Consider the following 13,928-nt stretch of genomic DNA (forward strand, 5'->3'; position numbering starts at 1 on the left):
GCTTCAAAGATACCCGAAATGGCACATGGGGGGAAGAATTACCAGATTTGGAAAAAAAGGCTTTGAAATAGCAAAACGCTACCTGTACTTTTTGCCCCATAATGTGTAGAAAAAAAGCAAAAAAACATAAAAACATTGGGTATTTCTAAACTCAGGACAAATAGTAGAATCTATTTAGGAGGTTTTTTCATTACCTTTTATAGATGAGTAAAAGATTTTTCAACTAAAAGTTATTTTTTTCTACATTTTTCACGATATTTTATACTTTTTTTAATAGTAAATAATATGATACAATCAAAACAATGTCATCTAAAGAAAGCCCTTCTTGTCCTGAAAAAAACAATATCTAATGTGTGTGGGTTCAGTAAACGGGAAAGAAGAAAATTACAACTAAACACGAGCAGCGCAGAAATGTTAAAACGGCCATTGTCACGAAGGGTACAAAAAGTAAAATCAGCCTTTGGCACGAAGGGGTTAATGATAAAGTTGACCATTGAAGCTAAGCCAAAATCGGAATTAATTGTACACTCATGCCACCTCCATCGCATTCCTCGTGTGACAGAGATGTTTGAAACAAATGTTATATATGTTAGTATATATACAGTATATTATTTATTATATTATCCTGAGGGGACAGCAAGGATCAATTAATTAACAATGATAGGGTTGGAGTTCATACGCATAGAAAATATACCGGAGCTGAATGAGATCCTTCCATTGCTTGCAAAGGTAACTTTTCTTTTTATTGTTTTGATCAATCTGATTTATCATATATAATTTCATTGTTTTGCAAATTCACACCATAACATCATAACAAGTCCAAAATGTATTTAACTAAATAACATGTCACTGGCAAAACAAACACATCAATAATGAGCCTTTTTGGCAGGCTAGAACATTGTTTTAGATCTGTCTCAGTGTATGCAATGTTTAAATACAATTTAGAGTCAGTGGTAGCCAAAGAGATGTGTACTTTCCAGGAAAGAAAGAAGAAATCACAGTAATCAGCTTTCCATCAGTGTGTATTGTCCAGGTTAGAAACCATGCAAGTTAAACGTACTCATTGAATAACTTTGTTAAATTATGCGTAGCAAGTCTTGGTGCGAACAGTTGCTATGGCAATTGATTGGTGGTGGTTGTTTACTGTAATTATCCTTTTAAGAACAGCCAGAAGGTAATAAATGTATGGTTCTGCACTTTTGGTACTTTCATAAGCATTCTTTTTACTCTGGTGTATGGATTTTATTTACTAAATAGTTGTGGTTAATAAGAAATTTAATCTACCTTAACGCTTACGTATTAATAAATAATTAATAGAGTTTTTAGGAGGGTTGAATCATTGAGAAGTTACTTCTATAAAAAGTGAGCTGGCCCTTTGCGAGTAAGACTTAAGTAAGACTTAATTTAGCAAGGTGAATTTGAGGTAGAGCGGCAATGATGGGGCAGCCCTGGTACTTTAAAACAAGTGGACACTTGACGTAAGTGTGGGTGACGGTTGCATATGCACAGCCACATGCCATGTTTTTTTATGCTCACGTCACAAGCAGTCAGGTGTATCCAGCTTCTGGCCACACGCTCTCTTGCAAACACATTTATGTAATTTGATTTAAAAAAAAAAAATCAATATTGCTGAAAAACAAGCCTGTAATGGTCCATATATATGATGATTACAAAGTCATACCTTCGCTCAGTACCAAAAGCATTACAACTACAATAATATCAGCTATTAGTTATTCAAAAGAGTAGCAGAAGGGTAAAAGTTGTATAACAAAGTAGCACTTTAGCATCTTGTGAAACATTTGGAATCCACACATCAAGATATGCAAAATGGTTTCATAGTATTTATTAAATGAGCACCTGGTTTACAGATTCTTGACTGAAATGTGTATAAAGTCTACTAGCATAAGATAGCTTAATAAAAAATGTATATATGCAAATTAAGACAATATAACATTGCCCCATGATGTAAAAATTAACAAATATATAGCATTGCACAACAATTAAAAAAGGAAATATAGAAAAGATAAAATTTCACGTGAAATATAATGCATGTCTGTTACGTACCTGGCTGCCGGTTCCTCCGGGTCCGCGGATCTTCAGCCGCTGCGGAGAGGAGGGAGACCGCCGGCTTCACCGCAACGGCATCAGCCGCCACGGAGGAGGGGGAGACCCCCCACCTTGCCGCAGCAGCCTCTACCGCCGCGGAGAAGGGGGAGACCCCCCGCCCTACCACAACGGCCTCCACCGCCGCGGAGAAGGGGGAGACCCCCCGCCCTGCCACAGCAGCTTCAGCTGCCGCGGAGGAGAGGAAGACCTCCCTCCTCCGCAAGACAGCTTCTGCCGCCGTGAGGACGGGGAAGACCCCGCAGCTCCACACGGCGTCCGCCGTCTATTGGAAACCGGTCCGGACCTGCCGCGTGTACTCGTTCCTCATGCCACCTAGTGGCGCCAGCCGGTACTACAGGTCTTTTTAAGAATTTGAGACCTCGCCAATCCCAAGATGGCCGCGGACCGGAAGTGACATAACGGGATTTTGAAATTATGGCGGGAGAACACTAATTGAGGTCTGGACTTCCTCTTCCTATTTAAGAGCCTCAGAAACCTTCCAGCCTTTGCCTTCTGATGGTTGTACCTATCCTGCATAGTGTCTTCTCAGTACGCGTTCCTGTTGATTTCCCGTTACCGACCCGGCTTGTTCCTGTTACCGATTCCCTGGTGTTTGACTCTGGCTTCCCTTACGACGATTCTAACCTCTGGCTTCCTGACCTCGGCTTACCCTGCAACGATCCTGACTTCTGGCTTCCCGACCTTGGCTTGCTCATTGGCTATTCTGTACTGGACTCCGGTATCTGTCTATTTGGACTTGCACACGCTGTTCTACCTGATTACAGGTTCTATCATACGCTGTGCGTGACAATGTCCTTAATAACTGTAACCAAAATATGAGGGTTTACAGTCTGATGTTTAATTGGTTTTATTAGTATTCTACATGGTGAGATCATCATGTTGCAACTTATCATTTTAAAGTACAATGTAAAAGTACAGGGAACATGGTGACCATGTTACATGTCTGTGTTTTTGTTAATTCTAGCAAATGTCATAAAAATTTATCCTTCGCCACATAGGTATTAAATGGCAAATATACTGTTAAGCAAACATTGTTACAACGGTTGACTTTGCATTGAATTTAAAGAGTGCAGTTCAGACGAGGGCCTCTAATATGCAACCATGGAAGAACTTTTATATTTTTAGGAAATTATTGACTGGAATCTATGAGATATCTAAAAGCTAGACTTATAAAACAAATAAAAAGATTGCATGCTAAAATCAAACATAACATTAAGTTATCCCAACTGCTAAAATGCACATTTAGCTAGTACACATGATAAGCATGGGTTGATTCTACATCTAGCATACAGTCTAATCATATCAAAGAATACTACTGCATCTCTAATTGATTAACAAAAAGTTTCAAAGTGGCTTCAGTTATATTTTATGATTATGTAGAAATCATCATACAGTTAGTCTTGTTATAACTATAATGTGTAGTAATTGTTGTACAAGTTTTTTTTGTAACCCAGTACAATAATATCCCATACACTCAGCAGCCTATTTATGTGCTTACAGGGGGAAACCCAGTAATATAGTGGCGCCTGAAACAGAAACAGGATTCAATATTCAAAGTTGAATTCTTATTGGTATTTTATTATGTCAGAAACTGTAGCAGCAAATACAGTATTAAAGGGATACTCCAGCTATCATGTGGCCTTTGTCACCATTAATGTAATGTTTTTCCATTGCAGTTACACAAAGAGATTTATCTGAATCCCCTTCATTTGCAGTGTGTACCGGCCCTAGCTCCTGGGCTTACTGGAGATGAGTTTAGGTGAACGTATCTCGTGCTGGAAGCTCTCCTATCATAATGCTTTTCTGACAGTGATTGTTTGTGAACAGCAAGGCACAGAGGGGACTGTTCATTCTTCATTTGAGCCCTGCTTACTGATCACAGTGTGATAAGTATAGAGGAGATGAGGGGACATTTTCCCCTCTTTCAAAAAATGAATAAAAAAGAAACTAAAAAATATTATAGGGAGCTAATACAGCCATGCTACCATCATTTATGGGGTACACAAGATACAAGGGATATCCTAACTGGTTTTACAATTCATATTGCAATAGAAACACTTCACAGAAAAGGAATAGATTAGAGGAAAATAAAAATAAAAACATACCCACTACACCAATACTCAAGCCTGCTGAATCCCCTCTCATCTCTCTCTAGCCAAAACATCAGGTTATCTTAATGCAGTTTGGGTTTTAGTTTGTCTCCAGAGCTAGCTTGCAGTCTATTTGTATAAACAATGCCAATATTGCTTCCATTTTCTCTTCTTCTCATAGCCCTATCCAAAATCTGTCCGATAGTAATAACTTTTAGATAGGGTTGCCATACGTCCCTTTTAATCGAGAAAGTCAATGTTAGTAAAAAGCATTGTTCATTGTAGCCAAGTTTAGATTCAAGAACAAATCTCTGTTTCATTGGAAATAATAAAAAATCTCTGTTGTGCAAAAATAATCTTTCTCTTAAGAAATATCTTCTGTGCTGCTTGACCTTCATGTGAGTAGCCTTCTTCTAATTACAGTCGTCTTCTTAGCTGAATTTGCAGCTAAGAAGATGACTATTTTTTTTTCCCTAATGTCACAATATATAGATACTATGTGCAACACTAACTTATTGTATTTGTTGATTTGACTGTACAAGAAAAACAGTAACTTTGGTATAAATGTAATTGTTACTGTTAGTTCCAGTAATTGTCACAAATGCATTTAAATACAAATTTCTTTAGCAAATGAATGTCCGTGAAATTAATTGTAAAACATGTCTTTTTCAAAGCTTAACTCCTTGATAATTCTGTGGTCCTTGATAATTCAAAGATACGCTAATTGTAAAGAGGTTTTAAAGGCTTTAGTGTCACATCCTACCCAGGCTATGGAGCTGCATATCTCACTCTTGCTTCAGTTTCCCTGTTTTGCTTCAATCCATTCCTGGATTTCCTTTTGCTCTGTTCTGATCTTCCATTCCTTGTTTCTGCTTCAGCTCTTTGCTTCAGCTCAGTTTCCTTTATGAGGTGTGCCCCTCTCGTGTGTTCTGTTTGTCTCAGTCTGCAGTCTAAAGGTATGTCTCAGTGCTATGTGTTTGGATTACATGTTTGGTTTGTTTCGTACCTCTGTCAGCAGGGATTAGCGTTATAAGCATACTATGGCCATAAGATGTGATGGAATCTCCAATAGTTATCAAACAGTCCTAGGCTAGTTCCTGTATTTATGTGTGTGTCCTGTCGTGTACCCCCGGCAGCTGGGTGTCCTGTCCTCTACCCCCGGCAGCGGGGTGTCCTGTCCTCTACCCCCGGCAGCGGGGTGTCCTGTCCTCTACCCCCGGCAGCGGGGTGTCCTGTCCTGTACGCCCGGCAGCGGGGTGTCCTGTCCTGTACGCCCGGCAGCGGGGTGTCCTGTCCTGTACGCCCGGCAGCGGGGTGTCCTGTCCTGTACGCCCGGCAGCGGGGTGTCCTGTCCTGTACGCCCGGCAGCGGGGTGTCCTGTCCTGTATGCCCGGCAGCGGGGTGTCCTGTCCTGTATGCCCGGCAGCGGGGTGTCCTGTCCTGTATGCCCGGCAGCGGGGTGTCCTGTCCTGTATGCCCGGCAGCGGGGTGTCCTGTCCTGTATGCCCGGCAGCGGGGTGTCCTGTCTTGTTCCCTGTTGTGCCCTGTAACATGTATATCTTGTCTGGTTATGTTTCGTGCCTGGTCTCCCTGTCCCTTGCTTGTTATGTTTCTGCTATATCCTTTGCTTAGCTTCCATACTCCCAGCCTACAGCATCCTGCACGTGATTCTAGTGATATGTTTCATGCCTGCTCCAGGGTGCCTGCAGGATATCACTTTGTTTCCTTTTGGATTACATCTGCTGCTATGTCAGGGTGCTGGTATGTGGCTGCACAACCCTAGATACTCAACACCTGGGTGAGTGTGGTCGCTCCTGCAACCAGGCCCTGTCCAACTCCGCTACTGCACCGTAACTTCTGCACACAATCTTTGGGCGCGCTGGGTCAATGCAGTCATCTGTTTGGACCCGGTTCGTGACATTTAGTTCAGTTTAGGATATAAGTGAACATACATTGTTATGAATGTATGTTCATCTGATTATACTGAAATGGATAAACAAAGATATGTATAAGAATAACCATTTAAAAGGCAACAACAAGAATCATAATCTTGGGTTGCAGTGATATGAGATAGGAAGTCAGGAGCCAGATGGAAAGGAAATGGCAATAATGGAAGAGTGGGGGAAGAAAGGTACGGGGAAAAAAAGGGGAAACAGTTAGCTCTCCCAAGGAGCAGGGAATCCAAAGTAATTAAGGAAACACTCATTCGTTCATTTGCTTTCTTGAACTTGTTAAAATAACAGGCTTCGGAGACGCTCCAGAGCTGCAGTGTAACACTTCCCCCGTGGTCATACTTTAATGCCACTGATTTTTTTAAATCAATGGGAGCGCTTACTGGTTTCATAAGACCTTTCCAGAACTCTAGCTGAGCCAGTGCTGGATTTGACTGAAAGTGAATCCTCCATGTGAGTGCAGATAGCAGGAAATGTGTTCAACCAAACATATCTCCTACGAGCCAAAGAACATGGAGCATGGAAACAGGCAAATTAATACGAGGAATTTTGAAAAACCCCTACATGCATTTATAAGCAGGCCATACACAAATTTAAAGAGACCACTCATATGATGGCTGGGATGTCCTTCCATTCTCATTGATTGTATTTTGCTCCATGAGGTATATATGGCTTAAAATACATAGCTAAATGTAAAAGGAGAAGGCGATTTTTGTGTTCATTTTACAATCCATTGAAGAGATTTTTTGAAATCCCATGCAAGTGTAGTTCATTTAAAGGATTTAAAGAGAAGAGTCTTCTAGAGGAATAAAAGGTGAGAGGTAATTTTGCTATTGTTAATTATGCAGAGGTATGCCATAGAAATGTGTGAGAATAGGATTAGTCGCATTAGTGTCCATTAGGTGCTTGCAAGGACTATAATCGAGGAAGTGGGTAAGATAGTGAGGGTAGCTCTTTGTTTCCCTTTGTTGTAGCACTGCAATGATGGGTTGTGAGATGGGGCATCTGATTCAGGTTCTGTTCCTTGTCTGTTACTGTTTGTTAGAGGATTAACACATCCTGGAGTAAAGCTATTTGGTATACTGACACTCAAGACCAACAGTTAAATCATATGCGCTTCTTATGTCATGTGGATGGTTAAGAAGAGTGTCCCTGCTTTTAACATGTTAGTCGGTTATATATTCTCACCACTAAAACTAAAGGCCATTTCTTCATACTTAACCTCTTGGGCCTGTCTCCTGCCTTTGACACTGTTGACCACCTTCTTATATTGTGACCCTTCATTCCAATGGTATCTCCTGGTCCAAATGCTATCTCTCCTATAGCACCTTTAGCATCTCCCTCTCCAGCACTTGTTTGTTTCTCCTACTCCTATGACTGCACATTATGAACCATTTGGTCCAACTAGCCTATTCTTCCTAAAGGAGATTGAAACATTAGTCAGTCCCTGTCTTAGATTCAGGATAGCAAATGCCTATCCCATGCATGTTTAAATGCCCTCATTGTATTAGCCTCTATCAGTTCCTCTGGGAGGCTCTTATCTCCTACTCAGTGGAGTAAGCATTTTAACATTACCTCTCAATTGGATGTAGGTTTGTGTGTTGTACAAAATTAATAGAGAGAGATGTGAAACACTGTAATACGTCCCAAGGGTCAATATTAGGAGCAAACAGTAGGTAATATGTGGAATTAAGCTATGGTAAAAATACTAGAAGTCAGTCAAAGCAGAATTATTGAATAGACTTAGGTTTAGAAGAAAAGTAAATTCAAATATATTTATACCGTATTTGCTTGATTATAAGACAACTCTGGTTATAAGACAACACCCCAAAATTATATAAACTCACCATCTAATTAAAGGAAATCTAGAAAAGCTGAAAAAATGTAAATCAGTAACCAAAATCCAATTATTATACTTGGTATGTAATATGTATAATAATAATAATTACTAATAATAATAAACATTCAGCAATTAATTTGAGGTAGTTATTCCAGATGGAAACAAACAAAACTATTTGCATTTTCCCATTTTTGTTCTAGAGAAAAATCAGAGGACACAACATTCTGCTGTCACGGACTGACCTGCTGAGAAATGAGTCACAGACTGCCAGAAACAAGCCTCTGTTGATCAATTATTCATGTTTAATACCTGTCATTTAAATAGAACATAAATTCATCTTTGGTCATATGTAGGTACGCAGACTTTCATTTCTTGATACAGAGCTCCACAAGGTCAGGGGTAGGCAAAGTGTAGTTGGGCTTTACAGCAACAACCCTAGGCAAACTAGATTGCAATATGATGCCTGTCTCTGTGCACAGCGTATTGCAACTAAACTGAAGAAATATGGCATATCTATTTCTTTGAAAAATATTAGTAGGTTAAAAACAAGATAAAGTGAATGAATCATTCATTTTTATGCTTTATTCAGATTCAATTCAGAACATATTCACATACAAAGAGTTTGTTTGGTAGTAACTTACAACCGCACACACATACACACACCTACACACATACTCAGCTCCTCCCACTAGCACACAGCGATACCCAAACACTCACACATACATGACAATGGTTGTGTGGCCAGAAAGAAGCACATTTTAGAACAGGAGACCAAAACCCTGGAAAAAAACCATCTTAAATGTTTCTGTTTTTTGTTGCAAAAGTACAAAAAAAATGGCCAGACTTCCAGCACTCAAAGGATTAAAGACTTTGATGGCACTGAAATAAAAGGCTGATATCAAGAGCCAAAATTAGATTAAAAAAAATATTTGTGCTCCAGTTTAACAGGTTAAATTGTAGATGTAATCTTGCTATGCTCAGAATTGTTAATAAATATGCTCCAACACTCAATTCTATAAGGGGCAATGAACTTCTCCTGGCTTTATGCAATGGATGCTAGTTTTAGAAATATTTAAAGCCTCAAGAACTTTAAAGCTGTCACTTGCATGCCAAGTCCATTTACAATGTTGGCTCAATGTTTTGGGTTTTTTAATTTGCATAAAGTATAATAATTTTAAACATAATTATTGAATTGTTTGTAAATGGTAGACTTTAGTCAAGTGTTGAAGATACAAACTAACCATAATACTGTTGAGTTATAATTTATTTTGCACTGGTTCTTTATTTTATTGAAAACCTTATCTGCAAAGTAGAAGCCAATATATATAAAAAAAATTCAATTCACAGGTAGTTTAAGGCATTGTGGGTTTAGGAAATTAACATATACCTGCATTAGTACCTATAAATAAACCAAGACATTTCTGAATTAGCATATCCATGACCCCAGAGGCACCTGTGAATCAAATGTCCTTATTAACCAGCAAATATAGAAGCTATGATAAAGTACTTTCATTTCTCATCACAATAAAGGTCCCTCTTACTCTGCCTCCTCTGCAGCCCAAGGTGTCCGACCACTGATTGACCTTTTGAAGCAGCCAATCAGTGGCAGAAGAGTGCTCCCATTGAAATCAGTGAGACCATTTGCTGTGCATGAGCATGTGCCCAGAGCATTCACCAGGGCCAGACTGGCCCACTAGGATACCAGAAAATGTCCCGGTGGACCGGCCCGTGTCAAGAGTTCCTTGGGAGAGGATCGTCACGTTGGAGGAGAGCAGGAAACCCCCCCACAAAAATGTAAGTATTACCAAAAAAACCTGGGGCTGGGTTGTGGCATCACAAAATCAATATAAACAGGGGGTGTGTGGCTAGGGGTAATACACATGGCAGTGGGGGCATCAACAATAGACAAGAGTGTGCTTGGGCATCACATTAACCAATACAAAAGTGGTGGGGGCATCAATACACAAAAGAAGGGGGTTAGTTGGTGCATCACATAAATCAATGCTGGGGGGCAATACACAAGGGTGTGTTGTGGGGTGAAGACAGTAATCAATACTAAAGGGGACCTGGCTGGGGCATCAATACGCAAGGGGACAAAAATACAATCGGGGGAGTTAATGACAAAGCAGTGTAGAAAAAAATTTTTTTATGCTTCAGTGTGGCAGAGCCTGTCCTGGTGTGTGTCTGGATGTCAGTGTGGCAGAGCCTTTCCTGGTATGTATTTGGGTGTCAGTGTGGTAGAGCCTGCCCTGGTCTGTGTGTATTTGGGGGTCGGTGTGGGAGAGCCTGTCCTGGTGTGTGTGCTTTAGTGTCGATGTGGTAGAGCCTGTCCTGGCATGTGGGTTTGAGTGTCGGTGTGGCACCAAAACCGACACCCAACAGAAAATAACAGACAACCTTTACTTTTCCTCTCACTGATTTCTGGGCCTAGGATGTTTTGTCCTCTAAAGTGACTACAAATTCAGGAGGGCGTTTGATCTCCGGATAAATAAAAATTTCATAGTTCTATTTATTCCTACAGTAAGTAGAATACCAGAAAACAGATGACCAAATACACACCAGGACAGGCTCTGCCACACCAACACCCAAACACACACATCAGGGCAGGCTCTGCCACACGGACACCCAAACACACACCAGGACAGGCTCTGCCACACCCAAACACACACACCAGGACAGGCTCTGCCACACCGGTACCTAAACACACTCATACCAGGACAGGCTTTGCCACACCGGCACATCAAACACACACACCAGTACAGGCTCTGCAACACCGCCACACCAAACACACACCAGGACAGGTGTGCTTATACCCCCTTTTTGTTTTTAATTGTTGTCTCAAGGCAGCCCCCCTTTTGAATATGAGTCCCCTTCCACCTATCACCCCAACTATTTTTTTGCTGGCTTCCTTCCCTGCAGACGGCTCTCCTCCTCTTCCTGTCACGGAGAGCTGTTCCGTGTGACTTCGCCCCCTTGAGGGGCATGTCGTGTCTACAAAGGGGCAGGACGAAGAGCTTCACTGAGGGACCGGGCAGCATGATGCAGGCACGCCAGCCGCTTAATGATTTTAAAGCGGCCAGAGTGTGTTACGGCCCCTTTAAAACTTATAGCCTTATAGGCTGCAATCGCATCTCGGCATGCCGGCCCACGGACTGGCCGGCCCACCAAAGGTGCTACAGCCATTTAATTTAGCTTCAGGGCAGCCTGGGGGCAATTGTCCACTCCTGTATTTACATGACCTCTCAGTTATTATAAGCATTAAAGTGCATATGATGGCTGGAGGGTCCCTTGAAATGTCAATAGGCAAGCACAGGGTGCCCTAATGTGCTAATTTGCCAGGGGTGACATATTTTTAAGAAAATCTCTGCAACACAAGATCTACTTAGAGTTTATAACCTCCCCCCCAAAAAAATCCTCAAGCAAGAAGGCAATGATTTTTAATACAGCCCTTTGGTTTATAGTTTCCATGCCGGCCTGTGCTAGTTTCTTTTAATTTGATGATGCCATACAATATGCAGCTTTTAAAAATACATGTGCATTTTGATTTTTGTTTTTAATGGAATTGTATATTTCAGATCCCCTTTTAGAAATATCAATCCAACAGCCCATTAAGAAAAAAAATATTATATTAAAAAGTGTCCTGGTGTCTTTATGGAGAGGAAAAAAACAATGTATAATGCTGATTTATGCCCTAACTCTTACCTTACACATTAAAGATGTATGCTAGGGCTCCTGGGATACATTACAGCAGGATTCTTGTGAGGTAATTTAAGTAATACATCTTTCATTAAAACACAAGGGATCTTCAAATAATTGAGTATAACTGCCCAGTAGATGGCAGTAGTGTGTAGGGCAGTAATACACCATGTGTTTTGCAGATTTGGCTGGCATTAATCATAGATACAGAAAAGTCTGTGTGCTACAAACTGACACAGACCTTGCTTTACCTCAATCAATCTTTATTCGCCAGTAGATTAAAGTGGTTAGATATGGTATACCTGATTGCCTCAGGTCTAAGATAAAGCTTATAAATAACAACGTATATGTTATCGCCTTTGTTCTTTTATTATTATTGCTGTTTGGATGTAATCTTTTTATTCTTGATTAGATTGTTTGACCATTCAATATGTCTATTACATTTAAGTAAGCTATGCTGCTTTACTGCAGTGCTATAGCTTATTGGCTTATCATTTAAAGCAAACAAGCTAAACTACTCTGCCACATTTACTGCTGGATGTTTTAATTGTATGCCTCTAGCACAACCCTTCAAGCTTTTGGGAAAATAATGCCCTGCTCTGAATTGCCAACATTAAACATAGTCATTAATAACATGACTAACACTTTTTTTTCCCTCCCAGACGGATTATAATTCCATTTGTAAATACGCAAAGGCCTCTGGTGTAGCCTGATATTAACTGGTATTTCAGAAGGAAGTGTCTATGACTCAGAAAAGCTGGTGTAAGCGGTGGCATATTCAACTAATTAGTATTAACATTCACTTTTTTAAGCCATTACTCATTGAAAATACATTTCTGTTTAGGTTTAGAATGCAAACAGGGAAAAGAAAAAATGTCTGTGCGCTAAGCTAGTCTCAGGCTCAAATAATACAAATGTATAATATGAGGCCTACCAAACAGTGTGAGCATGCTGCAAATACAGTGTGTTGGCTGTACAATGTATAAAAAAAAAAAAACTGTCTGCGCTTCTCACCCTAATAAAGTTGGCAACAAATATATAAACATAATATAAATGAGAGGTTTTGTTGCCAACTTTATTAGGGTGAGAAGTGCAGACAGTATTTTGTTTTTTGTAGGTTTAGAATGCAAATTTCTATTATTACCATTATTTAAATTATAGTTTGCTTTTAATAATAATTGGCCACTGCAAAGGCTATTCTGCATTTGCATAGATATATGTATAACTTATTCCATGAATTATAGTTTAAGAACATTTTTTAGCGTAAGTGTTTTCATGATTTCAGGGCAAACTGTCGGAAATCACATTAATAAGAAAATTGGCCAGCTTGTGATTTTGACCAGTGAAAATGGATGTAGCCTGCAGCTCTTTGTGTATGATGATTTATGTTACAATAAAGTTGGCACTCAAAACGGTTCTCCTAACTTAGAAATATTGCCACTGTGTTGGAACCCACAACAATGGCTTTGATTACATTGTTATGGATTGTAACACATTACAGCTGCACTCAATTTGTCAACAAAATGTGTAAGAACCTTTTCAGAGAGAATATCACCCTCCCAGATCTCTGATGTATATCGGAAGAGCTTTCTGAGCCTCTGGGAGAATCAGATCATCTGCTGATGTTTCAGGGAATGTCTTGATGGATTGACTGTATCCGTGACAACTTAGCACATCATAGGATTCTGTCATGGGATCATGGTAGTGGAATAAGCAACATAAATCCCACTTTTAACATTGTAAATAACTTCTAACATTGTAATTGTAACTCTCATCTGGAAGAAAGCAGATTGCTCACTAAAATAATTAAAATGTGATAAGCTTCTGTTGACCTACATATGTACAATTTCAATAATTAGTGGAAAATTATTCTACATCAGGTGCCTGCGGCCGTATTGGGGAGACCGATTGGGGAGATCATGGATCTCCCTCTAACTGGCCTAACTTTAAGGGAACATGAGATCTGTTGCTTCTGACCTCAGCTTTTGTGCTCCCTATCACTATGAGGTCAAATCCAACACCATACACTTGCACATATATACACACAGACATTCCAACACCATATGCTTACACATATTTACATGCCCACACTCTCTAAGCACTATACACTTAAACATACATACATATTTTATTATAAAATTGTTAATCTGTATGTTTCTCATTTGATCTATACCTGCAATGTGGGATTGGCATGTGATATTCAGTTGATCGGTTTGCTTACAA

This window comes from Sceloporus occidentalis, unplaced genomic scaffold (assembly GCF_023333645.1).
Source record: "Sceloporus occidentalis isolate IW3139 unplaced genomic scaffold, rSceOcc1.0.p SCAF_27, whole genome shotgun sequence".
NCBI classification, from domain to species: Eukaryota; Metazoa; Chordata; class Lepidosauria; order Squamata; family Phrynosomatidae; genus Sceloporus; species Sceloporus occidentalis.